The 20,863-nt window shown below is 37.4% G+C and overlaps 1 protein-coding gene and 1 long non-coding RNA gene across 2 annotated transcripts in view; one reads left to right on the top strand and one right to left on the bottom strand.

The window, feature by feature from the left end:
* MCC (MCC regulator of WNT signaling pathway) overlaps positions 1–20,863 on the top strand; it is a 217,727-nt gene that overhangs the window by 78,394 nt on the left and 118,470 nt on the right. The window lies entirely within an intron of this gene.
* LOC309387174 lies at positions 502–9,099 on the bottom strand. Its single transcript, XR_014174552.1, has 3 exons — positions 8,993–9,099; positions 2,736–2,836; positions 502–875 (listed from the first exon to the last, which is right to left on the bottom strand). It is a non-coding gene; the product is annotated as an uncharacterized lncRNA (long non-coding RNA).

The following is a 20,863-nucleotide window of genomic DNA, read 5'->3' as shown; positions in this document are numbered from 1 at the left end:
CTTAACTTGCAGAGATTTTTTTGAACAGTCCGCTAAGAGGGAATAGCAAAATTTCTTCAGAAATTAGTTCTGTAACTGATGTCCTCTGAAAAGATTGTCCTATATCATATCCGCCATTCTTTTTATAAAGTGGAGAAGGAATAAGCTATTTAAGACTTATGTGGGTGAATAGGAGTGGTCTGTATAATGTGCAGATGTTTATAATTGACATTTGATATTTTAAAATATTTATGAAGCGGAAGAAGAGTTAGAATATCTTAATACTGTGGTTTTGGTAGAGGATTTTGTTCATTCCTTTTAGAAATTGCAAGCTCAGTTTCTGGAATCTTTGATTAAAAGTTGAGAAGCAAAGAGACTTCTATCTATTGAAGAAATACTACTCACTTGGCTAGACCATTTACAGGGCAGCTTTATTGAACTGAAGTCGGTCAAGCATATGGTTGCATAAAACTCAAACTACAGTGCCTGTGTAATGGCTTTCTCTTAAGATTTGTCCCTATGTACAGCCATATAAATATTCGAAAACCGTTTCGTATAGTCTTTGCTTTAACTATGGAATTGGGACTAGTATTTTCATTACTATACAATGCAGTCATAAGTGTGATATCACATGACTACATCACTTAGCAGCAGCAATTAAGCAAGCACCTTATGTGACCATGACTTGTGACTTCCTGCCATCTTCCAAAAAGCAGTCATTGGGGACTTCCAGTAGGGAAAAATGGCAAGCTGAACATCTCTGTAAGTGTGAAGTGTCAAGGCTGGAATTGTGATTAGGTGAGGTGACGGTCTTGCAGGGCTTCTCTGGAGAAAATGAAGAGATCACTCACATATGCTCTGGGGGGGGGGCACTGCTCACAAGAAAGCTGGAGGGTCTGAAAGAAAAGAAAATATTTCATTATTTGAAGAAATTAAAGCTGGATGTAAGAGCCACAGACATTCACTTAACAACCCATGAAACTAGAAGTCCTTGACAATAATGGGGACTGCTGATCATGGGATAGTAAACAAGTCCTGAAAGGGACAGTTAAAGAAACTGGATATATTCTACAGAGGAAAGGACCGTGGGAATATAGAATAGGAGACTTCTTATACCTGATATATAAAGGAAGGGATCAACTTGTTTTCTATTGCCTCAAAGTGCAAGACCAATAGCACTGAGTTCAATCTCAGGGGAATCAGATTCTGTTTTAGATATTTGAAGTCTGATATTAGAGCTGTCAATTGTGGCATAGGCTGTTTTGTGAATTAGTGTGTTTTTTCTAGTAAAAGTCTTTAGACACGCTGGATAGCTGTCAGTATGAAGTGCTATAGCGCTTTTCTGTCTGTAAATTTTGTTGAAATCCTGCATGTGTTTTGCTAGACCATTTACTTGAGTAACCCATAGTTTATATGACGGAATGATTAACATAGAACTTTTTACTTTTTCCATGCAAGACACAATTTTATAAGTCTTTTTATTCTTTTTCTTCAATTTATTTTTCAAAACTGATGTGGCTTTGTCAAAACTCCCAGAATTCATCACCATCAGCCTTATTGACTAAAGATGAAGAAAATTGAAATTCAAAATGTCTGAAGAGCTGCCTACCCTTATCCTGAGGCTTTAACCTTCATGCATAGGGAAGATATACTATTCACTTGACTGTTGGGGCTTAACTGACCTCTAGAACATCAATTTTGATGGGAAATAACCATAATTACATGGTGATCCAAATGTTGCCAAATGTAAGTGTCTGCCAGCATTTCAATCTTAATATATATATATATATATTTTTGCTGAGCTCTTCAACTGAAAAAGCTCTTTTCTGAATATTTACTTGCTGTATCATTTTGCCCTACTATGATTTACTTAACTTTTTTTCTGCATTTTCCTTTTTAATTTTGAAAATGTATTAATAGTATTATTCATTTTAATATGAGCAAAGCTTAGAGCCATCTGTTCCTCTGGTGACAGCTGATAAATTAACCTTATGAATTAAATTGCTTGTTTTTCATTACTCTGCTTATGCTAGAGGGCTGAGTTAGATTTTCAGTCCTTAGTAAACTAGCAGCAGAAGATGTGTCACATGAATATTTTAATGGCGCAATTCAGTTTACCATTTTAATAAATGAGTATTCTAAGAAATGTTGTTGTCCTATTGATAGGAACTAAGAAGCACATTGAAGCTGCTAGAAATGAATCCTGTGATTGTCTGAAACATTTGCGTTGTGCTCCTTGTGCTGTGCTTTTATCATTCCATCTCTCTCCTTTTTGCTATGCTAATTCCATTGCCTAACTAACTTTGGTATATTAGCTATATTTGTTCGTACCTCATGAATTGCAACATATCATGCAAAACTCCAGATTGCTTTCTAAGGCTGCAGTTAGGAAACAGCTACGTGGAAGGAAAACGTAGCTAAATTGCTACTTCATTTCTAAATGAAAAATGCTGGTTAAAGCCAAATCAATAAGCGTAAGGCGACGGATAGAACGCTTTCCCCTCCTTCTCATTTGTTTTTTATTCCTTTCATATGTTTTACATAATAACCAGTCCGTGCAACCAGTGTAAGTTTTTTCGTTAGTAGCCAATATTATTTGAGCTGTGATTCACTGATAAAGGAAATACTGTACAGTTCTATACTCCCAGATGGCTTAAATTTTATTGTTATTGCTGAAGAATGTAATTCAATTCAAAGCTCTATGGAGTTCTTACAATGGTATTTCACATCTTTCTTAAGATTTTACTTAAGTTTACCTGCATCTTTTTCTTCCAGCCTGGTTTGCACAGAAGATTCTGTTGTTACATCCACCCATGTAATTGCATACCTCCACATGCATTTGATTACATTCACTGCACTGGAAAACATAAAATTGGGAAGAAAACCCTTCAATAAAAGTTCAATAATGCATTCCATCTTGAAATATATCTGCATTTCATTTATGTTAAAGAAATGATTATGTTTTTCAAGAAAAGCAGGATCAGTTGCCAGAGAATTTCCGCAAAATGTAATCATAGATTTAGTCCAGCTATGTAGAAAGAGAAAATATTTGACTTGAATGTGAAGAGCAACAGATACTTAGGGAGGATAATAATATAGCTTGAGTCTGTAAACTAATTTTTATTCTCTTTTTCTTTTCTTCTCCCTTTTCTTTTTGGATTGCTTGTTGAGTATCACATTTTTAGAAAAGATATAATCAGTTTGAACCTCGCTTATTTGTTTTCACATGTTTTCCACCAGACAACTGCAGTAGCCAGTATTGAGCCTATATTACCTAAGAGATAGAAGTGTTTTGTCAAACTCACCAACTTTAAGATGTGTAGACTTCAACAACTAGTATTTCCCCGCCCAGCATGCTGGTTCTAGATTCTGTCACATTTTGTCATAAATATTTTATTTAAACACTATACCTGTGATGGCGAACCTATGGCACACGTGCCAGAAATGGCACGCAATACCCTCTCTGAGCCATTGCCCCAGTCTAGCTCTGCCACGCATATGCGCGCACCTCCCACCAGCCAGCTGGTCTCTGTCATGCATGCGTGTGGAGTGGGGCAGGGGGGTCATGGGACGGGGACGTGCGCATGCGTGTGGGGCAGGGCACATGCACAGGAGACATGTGCGCATTGCATTTTGGGGGTTCGGGTGCACATGCACACATGCACATTCGGCTGTGCACGCACATGCTTTGGGCACTTGCTCCGGAAAAGGTTAGCCATCACTACACTATGCAGTAAACTAAAACACACTCATATAATTATATAACATGATTCCCTCCCAAAAAAACCAATATACTTCAATTTAAATCAGCAAAAGATTTAAAAAAAACAGGCCCCAGAAAATGATGAGTAAACAGGAACATATAGTGAAGGAATAGAAGCAGAATCTCCCATCTTCATGTATTAAACCAGTGCCCATTTCAATTGTTCTTAAAATTATCTTTTTTTAAAAGTGGGAAAATGCAGGGGTTCAGCTCTGGTTGGTGTTCCCAACTCCTCCCCCAAAAGAAAAGACAGTAATGTAGTGCATGATAAAAGCAAGAAAAAGGGATTGTTGATAACATGTAAAGATATCAGAAACAATGACCTGATTAAGGATTGTGTCCAGAAATTCTTAAGGACAACAGTAATTCTATAGATCCGTGATGGCGAACCTATGGCACGCATGCTGCAGGTGGCACTCAGAGCCATTTGTCCGGGCACGCAAGCCGTTGCCCTGTCAGCTGGTCAGTGCACATGTGCACACTGGCCAGCTGACTTCGGCCTTCTTTTGAGGCCATTTTTCGTCCTCCGGAGACTTCAGGAGCTTCCCTGAAGCCTCTGGAGCACAAAAAAACAGCCCTACAGGCAAATCAGAAGTTTGAGAACGTAGGGCCGGTTTTAGCCCTTCAGGGGTCTTCAGGAGGCTTCCTTGAAGGCTCCGGAGGGCTAAAACCGGCCCTATGAGCAAACTGGAACTCCGCTCCCAAACCTCCGGTTTGCCCATAGGGCCAGTTTTTCGCACTCCGGAGGCTTCAGGGAAGCTCCTGAAGTCTCCGGAGGGCCTCCAGAGCAGTGTGGGGGCTGTTTTCGCCCTCCCCAGGCTCCTATAAAGCCTCTGAAGCTGGGGAGGGCGAAAAAAGAAAAAAATTATGGGGGGAGTGCTGGTCGTGCGCGCATGCACGCTGGGGTCATGCACATAGCATTATGGGTGTGGCACACCCACGCACGACCCCCTGAGCTCCCCCCACTTTTGGCATGCGAGCCACAAAAGGTTCACCATCACTGCTATAGATGTTCCCGAAGTTCTTTGTTCAAGTGTCATCAAGTGAGAAGTGAATTATATCAGTTGAGAAAAAGAGGTATGAATATTGCACATCAAATGCAATAAATGGGACAGTATTTAAAATAAAACGTGCTACTGACTGAACAACAGCTTCTCAGCAAATACAGACGTACTCTGTGTAAGAGATATTATTAAATCTTCCCTCTATCAGTACTGAGTACAGCTTGAGCTCCACTGATATGAATGCTCTTTCTATGTGTGTAGAAGTGTGTAGAAGAAGTATATAGGCACTAAAATCCAGAGGAATGAATATTTTCCCCAGGAAGAAATAAATTACTTAGCAAAAATTAACTGAATAACAACCTCACACTAAAAGTGACTTTTAGCTACTATTTCATGTGGCAGATTTTCAAACAAGCTAGTAAAAACAATTCAGGACAGAATTAAACATGCTATCAGAGTCCAAGTTTTGATTCAATAATTTAAAGGTTAAGTGTGCTGTATCAAAGTAAAAACAAAACTCAGTGCTGAACAGCAAAAGACAAGATTTTTTAATAATTTAACAGAGGCAGGAGCTAAAGAGATTCCTCTACAGCTAGCCAGTTAATGTGTTGGCAGTTTTGGGAGTCCAAAGTTGTAACTTTGCAGAGAAATTTGGAGAAAAATAATCTGGGACTCATGTTTTAATGTTATTAGGCAGACTCCTTGGTGTCTCTTTTTTCTTTTTCCCATAATCACTTCCTTTGTTTCTACAATGTGGAAGAAACTGAAAGCCACCTCCTTTGTACAGTGTTTGTTACTTTGTTCAGTCAAAGAAAATAAGGTGTCACTGATGTCATGGATTATCCAGTAGATGGGAAAATCTGGGGTAAACCCACCTTCTTTATGATCCTGTGATTGAGTCATAAAGGCATAGCTTAGTTTTGACTAATTGTGTCACTGTATAAAAATAATTTTATAAGAAAGCTTTCTATGGAAAATAGCATTTGAATACCTTATTTGGATTTCTCAGCGTGAAATACTTTAGGAAGCACAGTTATGCCCTATCAAAAGTTACAAATTTGTTTCTAGGCCATGTTCCCTGAGGTTGTCTTCATTTCATCTCCAGCCATTAACTAAGAGGGCTTATGTTATCTTTAGCCATTCTATGCCTACAGTAATCTTTTCTCTGAGGGTACTGAATGTCTCTCCATCCATTATATCAGAAGCAGTCAAAGTGGATGGAAACAGAGCAGTATTTATTGGCTGTTCTGGATTGATGTTGACACTCCCCTCTTCTCTCTTAGCGTCCCTGAGCAAACCGGCAGTAGTCTCTGCTGGAACCCCACCCCCGGCTCAGATGTTTTATGACAAAAGAAATTTACTCATGCCATCTATGTCATTGGGAGTATTTTCACTTATCAACTACACTTGTTTTATAATGTTCTCTTTCTGTCAATTGCAACTGTCTAGCCAATGAGTTATTTTCTCTTGTGATTGATGACCACAATAGGGTCCAAAATTTGTGTTGCAAGTGAGACATTTGTTAAGTGAGTTTTGCCCTGTTTAATGACTTTTCTTGCACCGCTGTTAAATGAATCGTTGCAGTTATTAAGTTAATAAACTGGTTGTTAAGTGAATCTGTTCTGTACAACAAAATTTTTATCTCAAACATTATTAGAACTGATAAGAATCACACACAAAATTTTGCATGCATATAGTGTGATCAGGTAGTTTAGGCGCATAAATCTCTGCTCACATACGTTAAAAAGTTTGATACTTTATTTTTGCTTGGCAAACAGTGGTGTTACTATACATATCCCTATGTGCATCATCTGTTTGTTTGAGCTCTGTCAGTCTCTATTGTGTATGTGTTTTTTTCATTTTGTCTCATATACACAGAGTACTCTGTTATGTTGGAAGTTGGGTGGAGTAGAGTTGAATTTCCTAAGAGGAAGTGGCCAGATAAGTCCAGATTTTTATTATGAATATTTTTTCTAAATGTGACTACGAAAACAGAATGTTATCTGGCTTCACTTTGTTAGGGTGACATTAAGAAAAGAAGTGAACTGGAAAAGAGCTAGGTGGAAAATTGCATTTCACAACACAGAACAAATATGTTGATAAACCCTTCAGAGTGGAATGAAAACACATTTTCATGGTCGTTTTTTGAGGAGCTAAATGTTATCAACTCATGGATAACTACCTTTTTTTTTCATCAAGAGACACTACAATAATTAACTAAAACAAGATTTATAAAAATCAAAATATTTAACATTTCATTCAGCTCTTTTATGAAGAAGACTCATTACAACTCAACTGGTATGTATATTTAGTTGACTTCTGATGTTTGCTTCTAATATTGATTTTAAAAACTTGTTACCTATGTTCTTCAGTTTGCAGTTAATTTAAAAGTCATTTATATATAGACAGAATTTGAGAATCATATCAAACCATGGCAACTTGTGACCATTTATAAAATATACTATAGGGACTGTGAAATAACTCAGTGTTCTTAAAATATATTTTCCTCAGAATACATGTACTATATCTTAGAGTTCTGTTTCTTTGGGCTTTTTTTCCCTTCAAATTTTAGGTAACTCTTTTTTTCTTAACTCATTTAAAAAAAACACATCAAGCTTATTTTCCTAAGGTCATTACATTTTTTTTCTTTTCTGTATCTTTACTCTTTATTTTCCAAACAGTACTTCTGGAATTCAGCCTCCCAAAATTTTAACTGTCTTCTGTCTAATTCTAGGCTCTTGCTAAACAAATTTTTTTGGGGGGGAAGTTGTATTTTAGCTGATTTAAAGTAGTAGTAATTTATTGTATTAATATAATTAAATATGTTACCTGTTATTAAAGTATATGTGTTTTCGAAAGCATACACATAGTACATTTTAACAAAAGCTTCTATTGTTCTTTATGGTAACTTCAAGATGTGATAAAACAAACTGCCAGAAAAATGATAATGCACGCACGTGCGCGCGCGCACACACACAAACACACACTGTGTGTCTGTGTGATGTGCGTGTATAAAATTGTCATGGAGTTGAACCAATTCATAGGAAAGGTACAGTGTTTAAGTATGTAGCAAAAGGCCAGCTAATGTTGAACATGTACAATTATGCATTGTATGGAGTTAAATATGTAGAAAAACTGGTAATTTGAGACCTCTACCTTTTGTTCTTCTGTTTGTATATATTTAAGAATGTAGCTGTATCTGAACATCTTATCACAATTGTTTTTGACATAACTTGACATGATTGAATTATTCAGTTTTATATTATTGTAATACAAGAAGCTTCCAGGAGGAATGAATAAAATCCTTGGAAAAGTTTGACTCCTGCTGCAAATTTTTGTTTTTGTTTTAATAAATCTGGGCAGATATGTGTTCAGTACTTTCTCAAAGTATTTGTCAAAGTGTAGGTTTGTAGCACTGTTTGATTAATGTAAAATATAAATATATTTCTATTTGATAAAAATAACAAGTTAAATAATTTGGCTAATAAATCCTAGGTAAGTTTCCAATATTTTTCATTTATGGAGGTATACTGAGTATTTCTATTAAACAAATTAAAAATAAAATGAAAATCTGAAGTTCATAATATGTTTTATATTAATAAGTCTTATAAAAGCAATATGTGAATTATATCATAGTATCATTTCCAACCTAGCTAATAGAGGTCAATTCATATGTCAGCTGACTTCTTTATAATAACTTAAGTGGAACCATATGGAACATCCTCTATACTTCTTTTAAAAAGTATAAAAATCTATAAGGGTAGAAGCCAGGAGAATGATTTTTAAAGGGTCAGTAGCAGTTTGTGAAAACACAGAGTTTTCTTCAAATACACCTATTTCTTGTTGCAGATTGAAATGCCATTTTTGACCATTAATTTTTGAAACTGTAATATTTTTTCTCTCTTAATAGCAACTAAGATTTCAACTAGAATAGCACAACACATAATATGTGTGCTGTCTCTGTACAAGTGAATTTCGTGTAGGGTAATTTATTCACTGTGTCAAAAGAACAACTTTTCTTATCACATAACAGAAGCTTAATATTGTATTATTGCAACTGGTCCTAATTATAAGGAGAGTGCTAAACTCTGTTGCTTGGCAAAATTCTCCAAAATTTGTAGTCTCAGATCAGGTTTAAGAATGATTCTTGCTACTCTTTGTCAAACCTTCATGGAGATTGAAGCACCTGCAGCATTTCTAGGTAATTTGGTTTGGGATTATTAAAGTTACTAGCATTCAACATTACCTTTGCACCTGAAAGTAGGATCTTAGGATGAGTCAGTCTTCTATTTGAAGATTCCTATGGTACTCAGAACCATTGAGACTTGTGTTTGTCCTTACATCTGAAATCTGCGACCAATCAAAATAGTTCTGCTATAAAATGACAGAGAAAACCTTATCTACAGCCACTTAAAAAAAATCAAATAATTACCATGACTACTTTTCATAAAAGCTGTTCCAAAATAGGAATATATAGCTTCGGCCTAACAAGTAAAATGAAAAGAAAGTCTTTAGGAAGTTATTTCCCATATTGTCAGTTGTATCTAAGTTAACTGGATGTTGAAGAAGGTACATAATATTATATTTGAAGACTTTATAGTTAATGAGGAATTACCTTATTATAAGGAGTAAGGGGCTTTTTGGCACATGCATTTTTCACTTCTCAAAGGTTGAAAGTCCTGTGAATTATACCCATACTGAATTTAAAAGAGATTAGATAATCAAGTGTAATTTGGTATTCACTAGTTTAAAATTTAAAGTTTCATTCTGAAAATAAGGAGACAGTTAAAAGTTTGATTGATATAGAATTTAGATATAATTTTGGTGTTACTGTGTGAGAACGCCATTGCTTCCCTTATCCTTCTGAAACGTAGCTCTCTATTATGTCCCTTAATGCAAATTAAAAATTGTATGTGCCCTTCAAAGTTTGAGTTTGTGTTTGAGATAAAGTTTGGATTTAATATTAAACTTTGTTTCTTACAAATAGGGACCTGCCAAGGTTTCTGCATCATTTAATTTTAGATGAACAAATGGGTAACTACACAAGTAAAGAAATCTTGTTTCACTAAAGGATCCTTTATATCTCAATCACGCTGAAATTATACTTCTCCCTATCCACAATTGAATTTTTCCAAATATTTTCATGCACTTCCTTTCTTCTCTCAAGGCTTCTCAAAGCTCTTTAAAGCAAACTATCCAATAATTCACTCTGCTGAAGTTAGAATCCTGAGAATGCACTGAGAACACAATGAGGGAGTTCCTCCTGCTGAACAATGGGAACCTGCAAATAACATCTTTAAATCAGTTACCCACCCCCACAAAAATACCCTTCAACTTCACACTAGAGGAAATGAAATGTTTAGTGTGCTTTTTCAGGACACAGTAGGGTGTGTTGGTCTAAAATCTGACTATACTAAATTGAATCTGCTTGACTACCAAGTCGTCCCTGCTTTTGTACTTAAATAGTCTGAGGTGGAAGCACTTTTAAACAAAATGCACACGTTCTAGGCGGTGAGAACTGCAACTTATCGTCAGATCGATAGATCCACATTGTTACAAATTGCAAATTGTTAAAATTGAAAATCTATTAAGGCTACTAACATTTATGCTGAAGATCCTTGGTTGGTTCTGGAATCTTTAACTGTTCTTGTTCTTTTAAGTACATTCTTAAGCCAGAAAAAAAAATATTCCTTGTGCCAAACTTGAAACCTAAGTATAGTTATGTAACAAGTCCCGCATAGAAGGAACATTTTAATCAGAAGTTGTATTAGTAAACCAATAAGGTCCAGCCTTTAGGTATAAAAAGGAGGCCCTTCTTTGCTGTTGCGCCTGCCCTCTGGAAAGTCTTGTCCCCAATGTGAGGTTGACCCCAACCCTCCTATCCTTTCAAAAGGGCCTAAAGACCTGGCTCTGCAAGTTGGCCTGGGGCCTCAATGGGGGAACAGCACAGTGGAGGTGGTTGATGAGTAACAACAGATCCCACTTCCCCCCATTCCGCCCTCCCCACGTCCTTAGATTTTAATATTTAGTTCATTTATTTATATTTTCATGCAGATATAATTTTATTACTGTAAGGCACCCAGAGTTACCTTATGGTAAGATGGGTGGCCAATAATTTTTATAAATAAATAAATTAAAAAGTGGCTGTGCTATGTGGAACATGAAATTATTGGAAAAATAGAAAGAAAAACAGAATTGTGAATCAAAATTAAAGTAACAAACTTAGTGAAACTAGTGTGTTTCTATCTGCTTGGCTATTATCTAGATTTCATCATCGTTCATTTCAGAGGAGGGAGTTTAACAGAGACCACCATATTCCCTCTTCTTCCAATATGGCTATTGTTCCCTCCTTCTTTCCTCTTTGAACATTGCCTTCAGTTTTATAGAATAGGGAGGATAATTTAGAGCCAGCCCTTTGGAGAACATTTAGCATTGCTTTGTGCAGTTAAGAAAAATAAAAATTCTATTAATATGCTGTGTGTCACCAGCAAATCAGAAATTATGTAATCTTACTTTGTAATGAATTTATAGAGGAAAATAGATTTGTTTTCTCCAGTTGTGTCACAGTTCAAAGATTATATGGGAGAAACAGTTTTTCTTGGAGGTGGTGGCGGTAGTGGTGATGGTGAAACAAAATATGAATTGTCTCTTGAACCATCTCAGAATTCTTGCCTACTACTTTTGAGTCTATTTTTGTGCTATAGTAAAAACAAGAAATTTGTCATGTACTGTTTCCAAACTTCGAAGTAATTAAAATACCTTCCCTCCCCCTACCCCAAAAGAAAAAGAAAAAAAGAGACTCAACTGCCACTTAATGAATTTTCTCATCCCTCCATAAGAGAAAGAGGAATCAGCAAATCTCATTTCAATTCAAAAAAGCATTGTTTTTAATGGCTGCTAAAAGGAGTAAACCTCAGAAACTGCAAGGACAGATAAAGCAAGAGTTTCCCCAATGGAAAACAGACCACATACAAACATCACTGTTGCAAAATAATGTCGTCGTTGCCCCCCCCCCTTTTTTTTTGTTTCTTTGTTTCTTTTCTTTTTTTAGCTTCGATTATACCTAGAGTCGTGATGGTGAACCTATGGCACATGTGCCACAAATGGCATGCGGAGCCCTCTCTGCAGACATGTGAGCCATCGCCCAGCTCATTTCCACCACACATGCATGTGTGCCTCCCAGCGGCCAGCTGAATTTTGGGTCTCTGCCGTGCATGCTGGAGGCACTTGCATATGCGTGGGAGGCAGGGGGAGCAGGGGGATGCAGCGCTTTTGGTCCCAGGAGCCTTCAGGCAGGCCTGCTAGGCCCAAAACAGACCGCAGGGTGGTGGTGCACTCCCCATGGCCTGTTTTTGGTCTCAGCAGGCTTCAGGAATGCCTGCTAGGTCCCAAACAGGCTTTGCGGGGGGGTTGCATGTGCATGGGGGGAAGAGGTCACTCTCGCATGTGCAAGGGGAGCCGCAGGGGGAGTTGCACTCACATTGCATTATGGGTGTGGGCACACACATGTGCGCTGTCATGGGCACGCGCATGCTTTCAGCACGCGAGGACAAAACGGTTAGCTATCACTGACCTAGAGCTATCAGTTTTGGGCTGCAAAATCCAGAACAGCATCAGCAGAGAAGTAGGTGAAACTTAAATGGTTTACTGCTGTCAGCCCAGACCTGGTAGTCATAGTAACCCCCCAACTGAGATGGAAGTGAATCAGTTTACTACCAAACTCCTCAATGACAATATAATCGTAGAGGTCTGGAGCTGCTTTTGAAATGAGAGCGTGCTCACATAAAAGTGCTAGATGTTAGATATTTGCATTCTTATGCAAGTAAATAAAGACTATATTTCAGCTGTGTTGTCCTGGTAAGAGATTACAATTATTTAAAACAGCATATAATATAGTTAGACTGTTTCTTTTTACCAGAGGTGTACATTTATATTTCCTCTCTGGTTTTGAATTTTTTGTTAATCTTTAATAAGATTAATTATGATGATAAAAAGGAACTGTCTGCACCACCTGGAAAAGAAGGCTGCATTTTTGAGGAATAAAGCCAAGAAATGTTTCCTGTTTTTCAGGGACCTAAAATAGGACACCAGATCTTTACAGGAACTTTGATGAGTCCTTGGCTACTATCCATCAAGGAAGAGAGCTTAGTTATTACTTTTTATGGCTAAATGTATATTTTGAAACAATAGGCTACAGTCATGGCACTTGAAAATCCAGCAGTACTGCTGGAATGCTTACGCTAACTTGAAGATAGGCATTTAATAAAATTCTTTCGGATCCTAACTCATCTATTTTGTCCTTTTAGTGTTCTAACTTATCACTTTCTGCACATAATAGTATGATAGATTTAATGGCTAGGGAAAGTTAAGAAAGCTCTGCATAGAATTCTGAAATTTGGAAGTAGCAGTCAGGCAACAGCGGCAATAGGAAGTAGAGCATTATATTAAACAAAGTGAATAATTCAGAGCCATAAGGTGTTTTGATTTAGCATGTTCTCTGAAACTATTAACAGTAAGTGGGAAAAGTAGGAATGGTAAAGTTACATAGTTTAGAGCATGGGTGTCAAACTCACATCATCACGGCAATGTCACGTGACGTATCGGGACTTCCCCCCCCCCCTTTGCTAAACTGGGCGTTGATGTAACCAGCATCTTGCCTGCGTGCTGGGAGTTTGACAGCCCTCTTGTAGAGGGTACTAAATAAAGATAGACTCATAGTTGAGAATGTTATCAGCCTTAATTTTTTGTGTTTGTTTTAGATAACTTGTCATCTTTCTGTAGTAATATGTAAGACATGTTTTTGCAAACATTTTAGAAATTTGCCTATGTTTTAACAAGTAGGTTAAAAAATAGTATCTGTGCATCCAGTGTATGTTTCTTTTATTGATTTGGATTTAAGCAGACTTTTAAGTACAGGTAGTCCTCATTTAATAATAATTTTAATAATAATAATTTATTAGATTTCTAGACCGCCCCCTCTCCCCGGATGATGTGATTTAATGATCACTCATTCAGTGACTATGCAAAGTTGCAATGGTGTTGAAGGAATGGTATGTATGACTGGAGAAAAAGCCAGACCTTAATGGTTGCTTTCTAAAGGCAAGCAAATGGGATCTGTCATACATTGGAGATGAGATTATTCTATGATCAGATAGGGCAATCAGAAAGGCATATTTCCTAGGATCCATAAGTTTGCAATGTTTAAGACATGGATCTAGAGCATGACCTCTTTCTGAAAGCATATTGTACAAGCAGATGTTCTTTGGAGAAGGTGATCCTATAAATAACCCACTTCTATAACATATGTAGGATTTTAAAGTGATGACATGTATCTTGAATTGTATCTTGAAGCGTATTGAGAGACTGTGCAGTAGTAGAGTCACATTGACATAACAAGCTATGGCTATTACGGCCACCTTAAGATGTATACTCTGAGGTGTATACCCCTCAAGGTTTCAAACTTTCCAAAGGATCAAAAATATCCTTGGTTTACATATATTATACAGTTACCTTAAACCATCTACAGATAGTCACCACTTGTTCAGCAACCATTTGAAGTTACAACGGTGCTGAATGACGGGACTTATAAACATTCCTTTTAGTTGCATCCCCCTGCAATCACATGATCACAATTTGGGCCCTTGGCGAATGGCTCTTTTATGACATTTGCACTTTCCTGTGGTCACATAATATTTGCAGCCTTCCACAAAGCAGAGTCAATGACAAAGCCAGCAGGAGGTCACAAATAGCAATCATATGACTATGGAACACTATAACTATGCAGGACTTATCTAATGATGTGAACTGCAGCTGCTGCCCTAGCTAATAGGGTACAATTATATGATGTCGCTCTTTATAACCTTATCACTTCGCAATGGAGTTCTGGTGCCTATTATCGTTGTTAAGGACTATCTGTAAGATGCAGTTTCCATTTTTCAGAGCTTATTGGTCCAACATTGGTCCAGTCTTGAGATTTTGCTCATTTTCAAATTTTATATCATTTCTTATCAGAATTATGTGAAACATTTTCCCATATGTATTTAACAAAAAGTTTACCTCAAATGTTTGTACTTACTCTTGCTGTAATTCTATTTACATAGGGAAACAATACAGACCGTTCCTGGGTTAAGAATATTCGAGCTACAGACAACTCATATTTTCAGATGGGCTGCCTATTTCTAAAATGGCAGAGATGAGGTTCTTCATCCTTGAGCTGAAGAGCTGTTAAAGTCATGCAATGTTTTCATAAATTGCTGAAGCTACCCGTTTTTAATATAGAGCTTGTTCAGCAGTTCATGAAAACATTGCATGGCTTCAGCCATTTGTAGTAATAGGTAATCCATTCATAAATACAATTTCCAAACGTACATACAAATATAAGTTAAAGACAGACTTAGGAACGCATATCATTCTTAACCCAGGGACTGCCTATACAAACATTCTTTAATGGAGCATAAATTCACAGCACATTAACTGATTGTTTATCCCTCCATAAACAAATCTTATTTCTAAACGTTTCTCCTATTACAACATTTATACTGCAGTTTTATCATTTTGTAGCATTTTCGAGTGATGGTGGATCTTAAAAGGAAAACATAGATTTGTTAGATATTGTGATACAAAAGACTTCAAATAAAGTTACTTATCTTGGTTTTAATGCCATAGAGAAAAAATCATAGAAGAAATTTAAACGTAGTGAAAATACTACAAAGTGATAACTTTGTGCCTTTGCTTTAGACTTTGTCAACTGATTTTGCTGATCTGTGTAGTTCAGATGCAAATAAAGCAGGGGTGAAATGCTCTGAAGTCTGCTACCAGTTTGCTTCACATGCAAATGCGCATCGCAGGCGCTAAAAAGCCTTTTCTAAAATATAAATACTGCCAGTTTTTTTAAAATACCAATTTTAAAAGGACAATGTTTTTTTAAATACATTGTATTTGTTTATGGAGCTTTTACACTTATTTCCTTCTTTCCTGGTTATACAATGTATATTTTGGTTCTACTTGCTTGTTCTTAGTGGCAAACCATTAACTTGCCTTCATGCAATTTGAAATATTACCTTGGCAAGATACGCTGCCTAGATGTTTAATAATAAATAAATAAAATAAACTTGGCAAAAAAACCCATCCTGTCCCTGCATACACAGATATATTTTGAACGTGTACATTCAGAGTAAAAATGTAAATATTCTAGATGACTTTGTCACTTGATGACAATTCTAAATAATAAAAAAGTGACATGTTGGTAAAATTGTAGCAGCAGAAGAGGTATGTTTGTGTTTGTGCACACAGCATCCTGAACAGTTCAGAGGTAGGATGGGATAAAAAATGTAATATGTGCATATAAAACATTTTAAATATATACACAAGCATCTTTTTTTAAATATTTACTATTAATAGGCTTCTTTTTCTTCCACACAATATATATGTAATTTGCTGTTTTGAAGTTCCATGTCTGCCAAAGTGATAATTCTAGTAAATTTCCTGGAAACTTAACATGACAATGGAATGTGCTGCAGTTTCCAATGAAGGTCATGTAAGTCATATTTGGGTACAGAATAATTTTATTCTAGGCCTGTTAAAAGGTCTTACTGAAACAAAATGAAGTTGGTGGTGAAGATAGAATCATATACACATCATTCTGATTGCAAGTCGTAAGAAGTGTTCATGACAAATGGTAGTTATAAGAAAGCTCAAATACAGTAGAGTTGCATAGTATACAAGCCAGGTATTTGAAGAGTAAACACCTGTTCTTTTGCTGCTTGAATTAAATTTACACCTTGAAAGTTAATTAAAACCTGGAAGTTAATTAAAGTAGACACCCTTACAAGAAGGTTTGAAAGAATTATTTCTTTGTTATATTATTGTTTTAAAAACAGTGGAAGCTACTGCACTGTTGAAAAATCATCTGCCTTCTACGTCAGCATTGTTGAAGAAACAATTGGAAGAGACGCATCTCTAAACATGAACCAGATTTTTGTATTTTTTTTACCATCAGCAGGGTGTTCTTTGAATACACTGAAGGAGGGTAATAACAAAAAAAACAACAACCCACAACTAACTAATGTAACTGAAGTCTCAGCAATAATTAGCATCTACTTTGTTTTGTGATATTGGATACATACAGACAACAGATGCAGAATTAAATGTGAATAGACTAGAATGGCCAGAAGCTTCACTATAGGGAATGCAGATGATCAGAATGCTAAATTTCGATAAATGCTTTCAGGTTTTGGACACAGTATGTCTTAGTTGAGCCAAAGCCACTGTAAAATTACATGAGACAGCAAGAGAGACATGACTGGCTATTTTCCAAAAATAATATTTCATATAAGAACTTGCTCTAAACGTAAAGATACATTTTGTCACTCCACCAAAGTACTACCCAATCTTTGTACTGAAATATGCAAATAGATGTACAAATCTGTAATCATATATGTAAATAAGCACTATAGACTTTGAACAAAATATTGCCTCAAATGGTCACTACAGCAAGAAGAACAATATCTGGGTCCCTAAAAGCTCATATGTGCTAATTGAACACTATTTCTTTTCTGGAGATGAGGCTAACAGCTTGCTTTTCTATGTAATAAACACTTCTTTTAAACATAGTTCTAGGACAGATGGTGTCTATCAAGCTCCAAAATTTCTAGATAGTATTGATATAATTGCAATTGTTTTGGGGTCAATTATGCAGCTGCCTAGGTTACTTTGAAAGAATAATTTAAGGTCTGCTGGTTTTTCAAGCCACAGTTTCTTGACCTTGAGATTAGGATTTCATGTATTGTGTGATTGTATTCTTTCCATGCAGACATTTTCTGGGTGGGACTGAGAATTATAGTTTGATGCTATGACGGTTGTAATATCACATGGGATTCTATATTACCCTCCTGTGCCGTTTATATCTTCATTAAATTGCTGGAAAAGATAAGAAGGCTTAATTGTCTTCATTCAGATTAGCCATTTATGTGCAAGCAGTGCTTTTTTCAATCGGGCCAGTAATAATCAGACCCAAATTAGTAATAGGCTGGAAGATAGTAATGCAGAACACAACACAGAAAATATAACAGTATTAAGGAAGCAGTGCTAAATTAGAAAAACATATTTAGGCAGATTCTACAGTGGCAATTGCGGACTTATAAAATCTGATCTGTACTCCCCAGCACCAAATATACAGAGTTTGTTTTACTTTTTGTTTATTATGTTCTAGACGCACACAAAGGTGTGTGTGTGTGTGTGTGTGTGTGTGTAAATAAGTACATCATATTTGAGAGAGCTCTTCCTTGTTGCCAATCCCTCAAAGAGCTAGGTGGAGGACAGATAAGATAAGATCCTGGTCTAGGAGTCAAAAGTCAACACAGAATCCTATGTCTCATAGGAAGGTAAGATGAAGGAAGGATCCTCAATTCTAACTCAGCAATCAAACTGCACACTAGTCACATCAAATGTGAAGAGTGCAATTTTTAATTTTGATATTGCAATCAATGACTGAAGAAAGATCTAAATCTTTTTATGAATATTCTAAAGAAAGCAAATGTATAAATGTTCTTCCTAACTGATTTAATACCTATCGTGGAATGAATGTTAGAAGCAAGCTTCCGGTTTCAACTTTTCATCTGTAATCAAAATATAGTATTTTTAATTTTAGCCTACGGTTTGTGATGGGGGAACGTATATCAGCGATTTGGAACTTTCTCTGCCAGATTACCCATTGACTTTCTTGAGAAGCAGTCAGAAAAAGTCACAATAGTGGTCACATAATTGCAGAGTGCTGCAATTGATCATAAGCACCCATGTTAAACACCCAGATTGTAATCATGTGACCACAATGATGCTGCAACAGTCAGAAATCTGACAACCGATTGGTAACCATCATTCAACACCATTCTGTCTTTGAAGGGTTGCTGAATGAATAGTCATAAGTCATCAACTACCTCTAAAGCAGGGGTCCCCAACCCCCAGCTGTGGCTCAATACTGGGCCACAGCCTATTTAGAACTAGGCTGCAGAAGCAGCAAGTGAGTGTATGTGCGCGCGCACACACGACTTGCATGAAACCATCCCATCTTCTCTCCCCCCACCGCCAGTCCTCAAAGCCAGAAAGGTTGGGAAGCGCTGCTCTAAAGTTTTCTCTCAGGTTGTTAATAATAACCTTGACTAACTTTTACAGAGCTATGGCAATTTTTCATAACCTGTACGTGGTCAAGCTAGTTCAATTTTAAAGCCTTCAACAACGTAGTAAGAGATTTGTTTTAATCCTTACTCACATACCTAACAAATTATTCTCTTTCACTGCCCTGTCATTGTAAATTTCACACAAGGAGCCCCCTACAACAGCATAGCAAATGTATCTTGCCCAGTACTCTAGGACGTAAATATTTTCTCCAAATTTCAGTTATTTTCCTCTTATTGCACACATTCTTACATTGAGATTCTAATGTAGAATCGTAACAATACCTTTCTAACATAATATAGTCCAGAGAAACAACTTTACTTGATTTTATTTTGTTCATGTTTTTTTCTTTTGGAAGCCAATTTGATCTAATGGTTAAGCTTCAGTTTAGAAAGCAGGAGATCGTGTGTTTCTTCAGCCATGAAAGTAAGCTGGGTGACTTAGGGCTAGTCACACACTCTCTGCCCAATCCACCTCACAGGGTTGTTGTGGTGGGGAAAATAGGATGAGAAAGTCTTGTTGGATATGTTCACCACCTTGGGTTGTTGGTGTAAATAATATAGCAGGATAAAAATTACCGTATTTTTTGGAGTATAAGACGCACCTTTTTTCCTCAAAAAAGAGGGTGAAAATCTGGGTGCGTCTTATACATCGAATACCACCCTTCCCGAAGCCCCGCCCCTTCACCAAAATGGCCAGTGCATACTCTTTTTTTTTTAAACAAAATTTTATTGGTTTTTTAAATTTTTACAAAGGGAAAAGGTAAGGGAAAAGTTACAAATTTTGGCAGCTGCGAAATACGGTAGATGCACACCCCCTCCAAACTCATAGTATACATTTGCATAAAATTCAATATTAAGTAATAACATGTAGTCAGTGTGGTAAATTCAATTGGTAGTTTCGATCAGTTTATATCAGATGACTTTTCTTACTCATTTGTGTGATCTGAGCTTTTTCCTGTACACCGCTTGGAGAGTCCAAGCAATGGGTTAATTCAGTCTGCTTGCCCTTAGGACTGAGGAACTATTTTTCCTTAAGCCACACCTCCTCCTGGTGTGCTCAATCCCCCAGAATTCTTCCTCAGTCAGCCCGTTTGGACGTATTTAGTTAGAGCTCTGAGCTAAATTGATCCTTCTTTTGGCTTGGACTCTCAAATTGCGTTTAAAGTTTTTCTCTACTATTCCTCCAACCTCGTGAGACGTTTCTCTCTTAAATTCTGCGACTTTCTTCAGTACAATCTGCACTTGAAGGCCAGGAGGTAAGCTGGAAGGTGGTGGGGGGTGCCCCTCAGCCGATCCTCTTGGGACGGCTTCGGAGGCCTGCCGCTTGTCGTTTAAAACGGCGCGGCTGCAGCGGCGAGGTTCCTAAGTCCCCAGGCCCCTCGTTTGTTATTTTCGTCGAAGTTTTTTCGCTCCCCGGCCTGCTAGAGGACCTCTGCCGCAGGGAGGAGTGGGCGATCGTCGCCATTGCGAGGCGCGTTCGCCCCTCGCTCTCCCTTAGCCCCACGCTGTTGCGGCGGCCATTTTTAGGCGCGAAAATAGCGCGCCCAGCCATGGCCGCCATGTTGCATCAGCCTCGTTGTCAGGAGGCCGCTGGAGGTGGCAGGGCCTAGCAAGGGTTTCTCGGGCTAGGATCGCCACCTTCGCCCTTTGTCTATTTTTGCGAGCGGCGCTGGTTCCTGTGCCATTCCAACGGTCATCATACCGGCTCAGGGAGGAGGCCTTAAGTAAGCGCAGGCCTAAAGATTTTTTCTATAGTCATTCTCCTCCCTGCTTCTCCTGCGGAGCCTTGCACCTCGGTGCAGGCCCCAATCCTACCCCTGGGCCTCCGACTGGTGTGAAACATGGGATGATTTCATAGTATTGATTCGATTAATTGTATATATGGCAATTTTAACGATCATTTCGTTTTGTTTCCCATTACAGCACCCAGTCTATATCTATCC

The sequence above is a fragment of the Natrix helvetica genome (assembly GCF_964273705.1).
Source record: "Natrix helvetica genome assembly, chromosome: 2".
NCBI classification, from domain to species: Eukaryota; Metazoa; Chordata; class Lepidosauria; order Squamata; family Natricidae; genus Natrix; species Natrix helvetica.
Note: the sequence above shows the minus strand (reverse complement) of the source record. Positions and strands in the feature narration are given on the sequence as shown.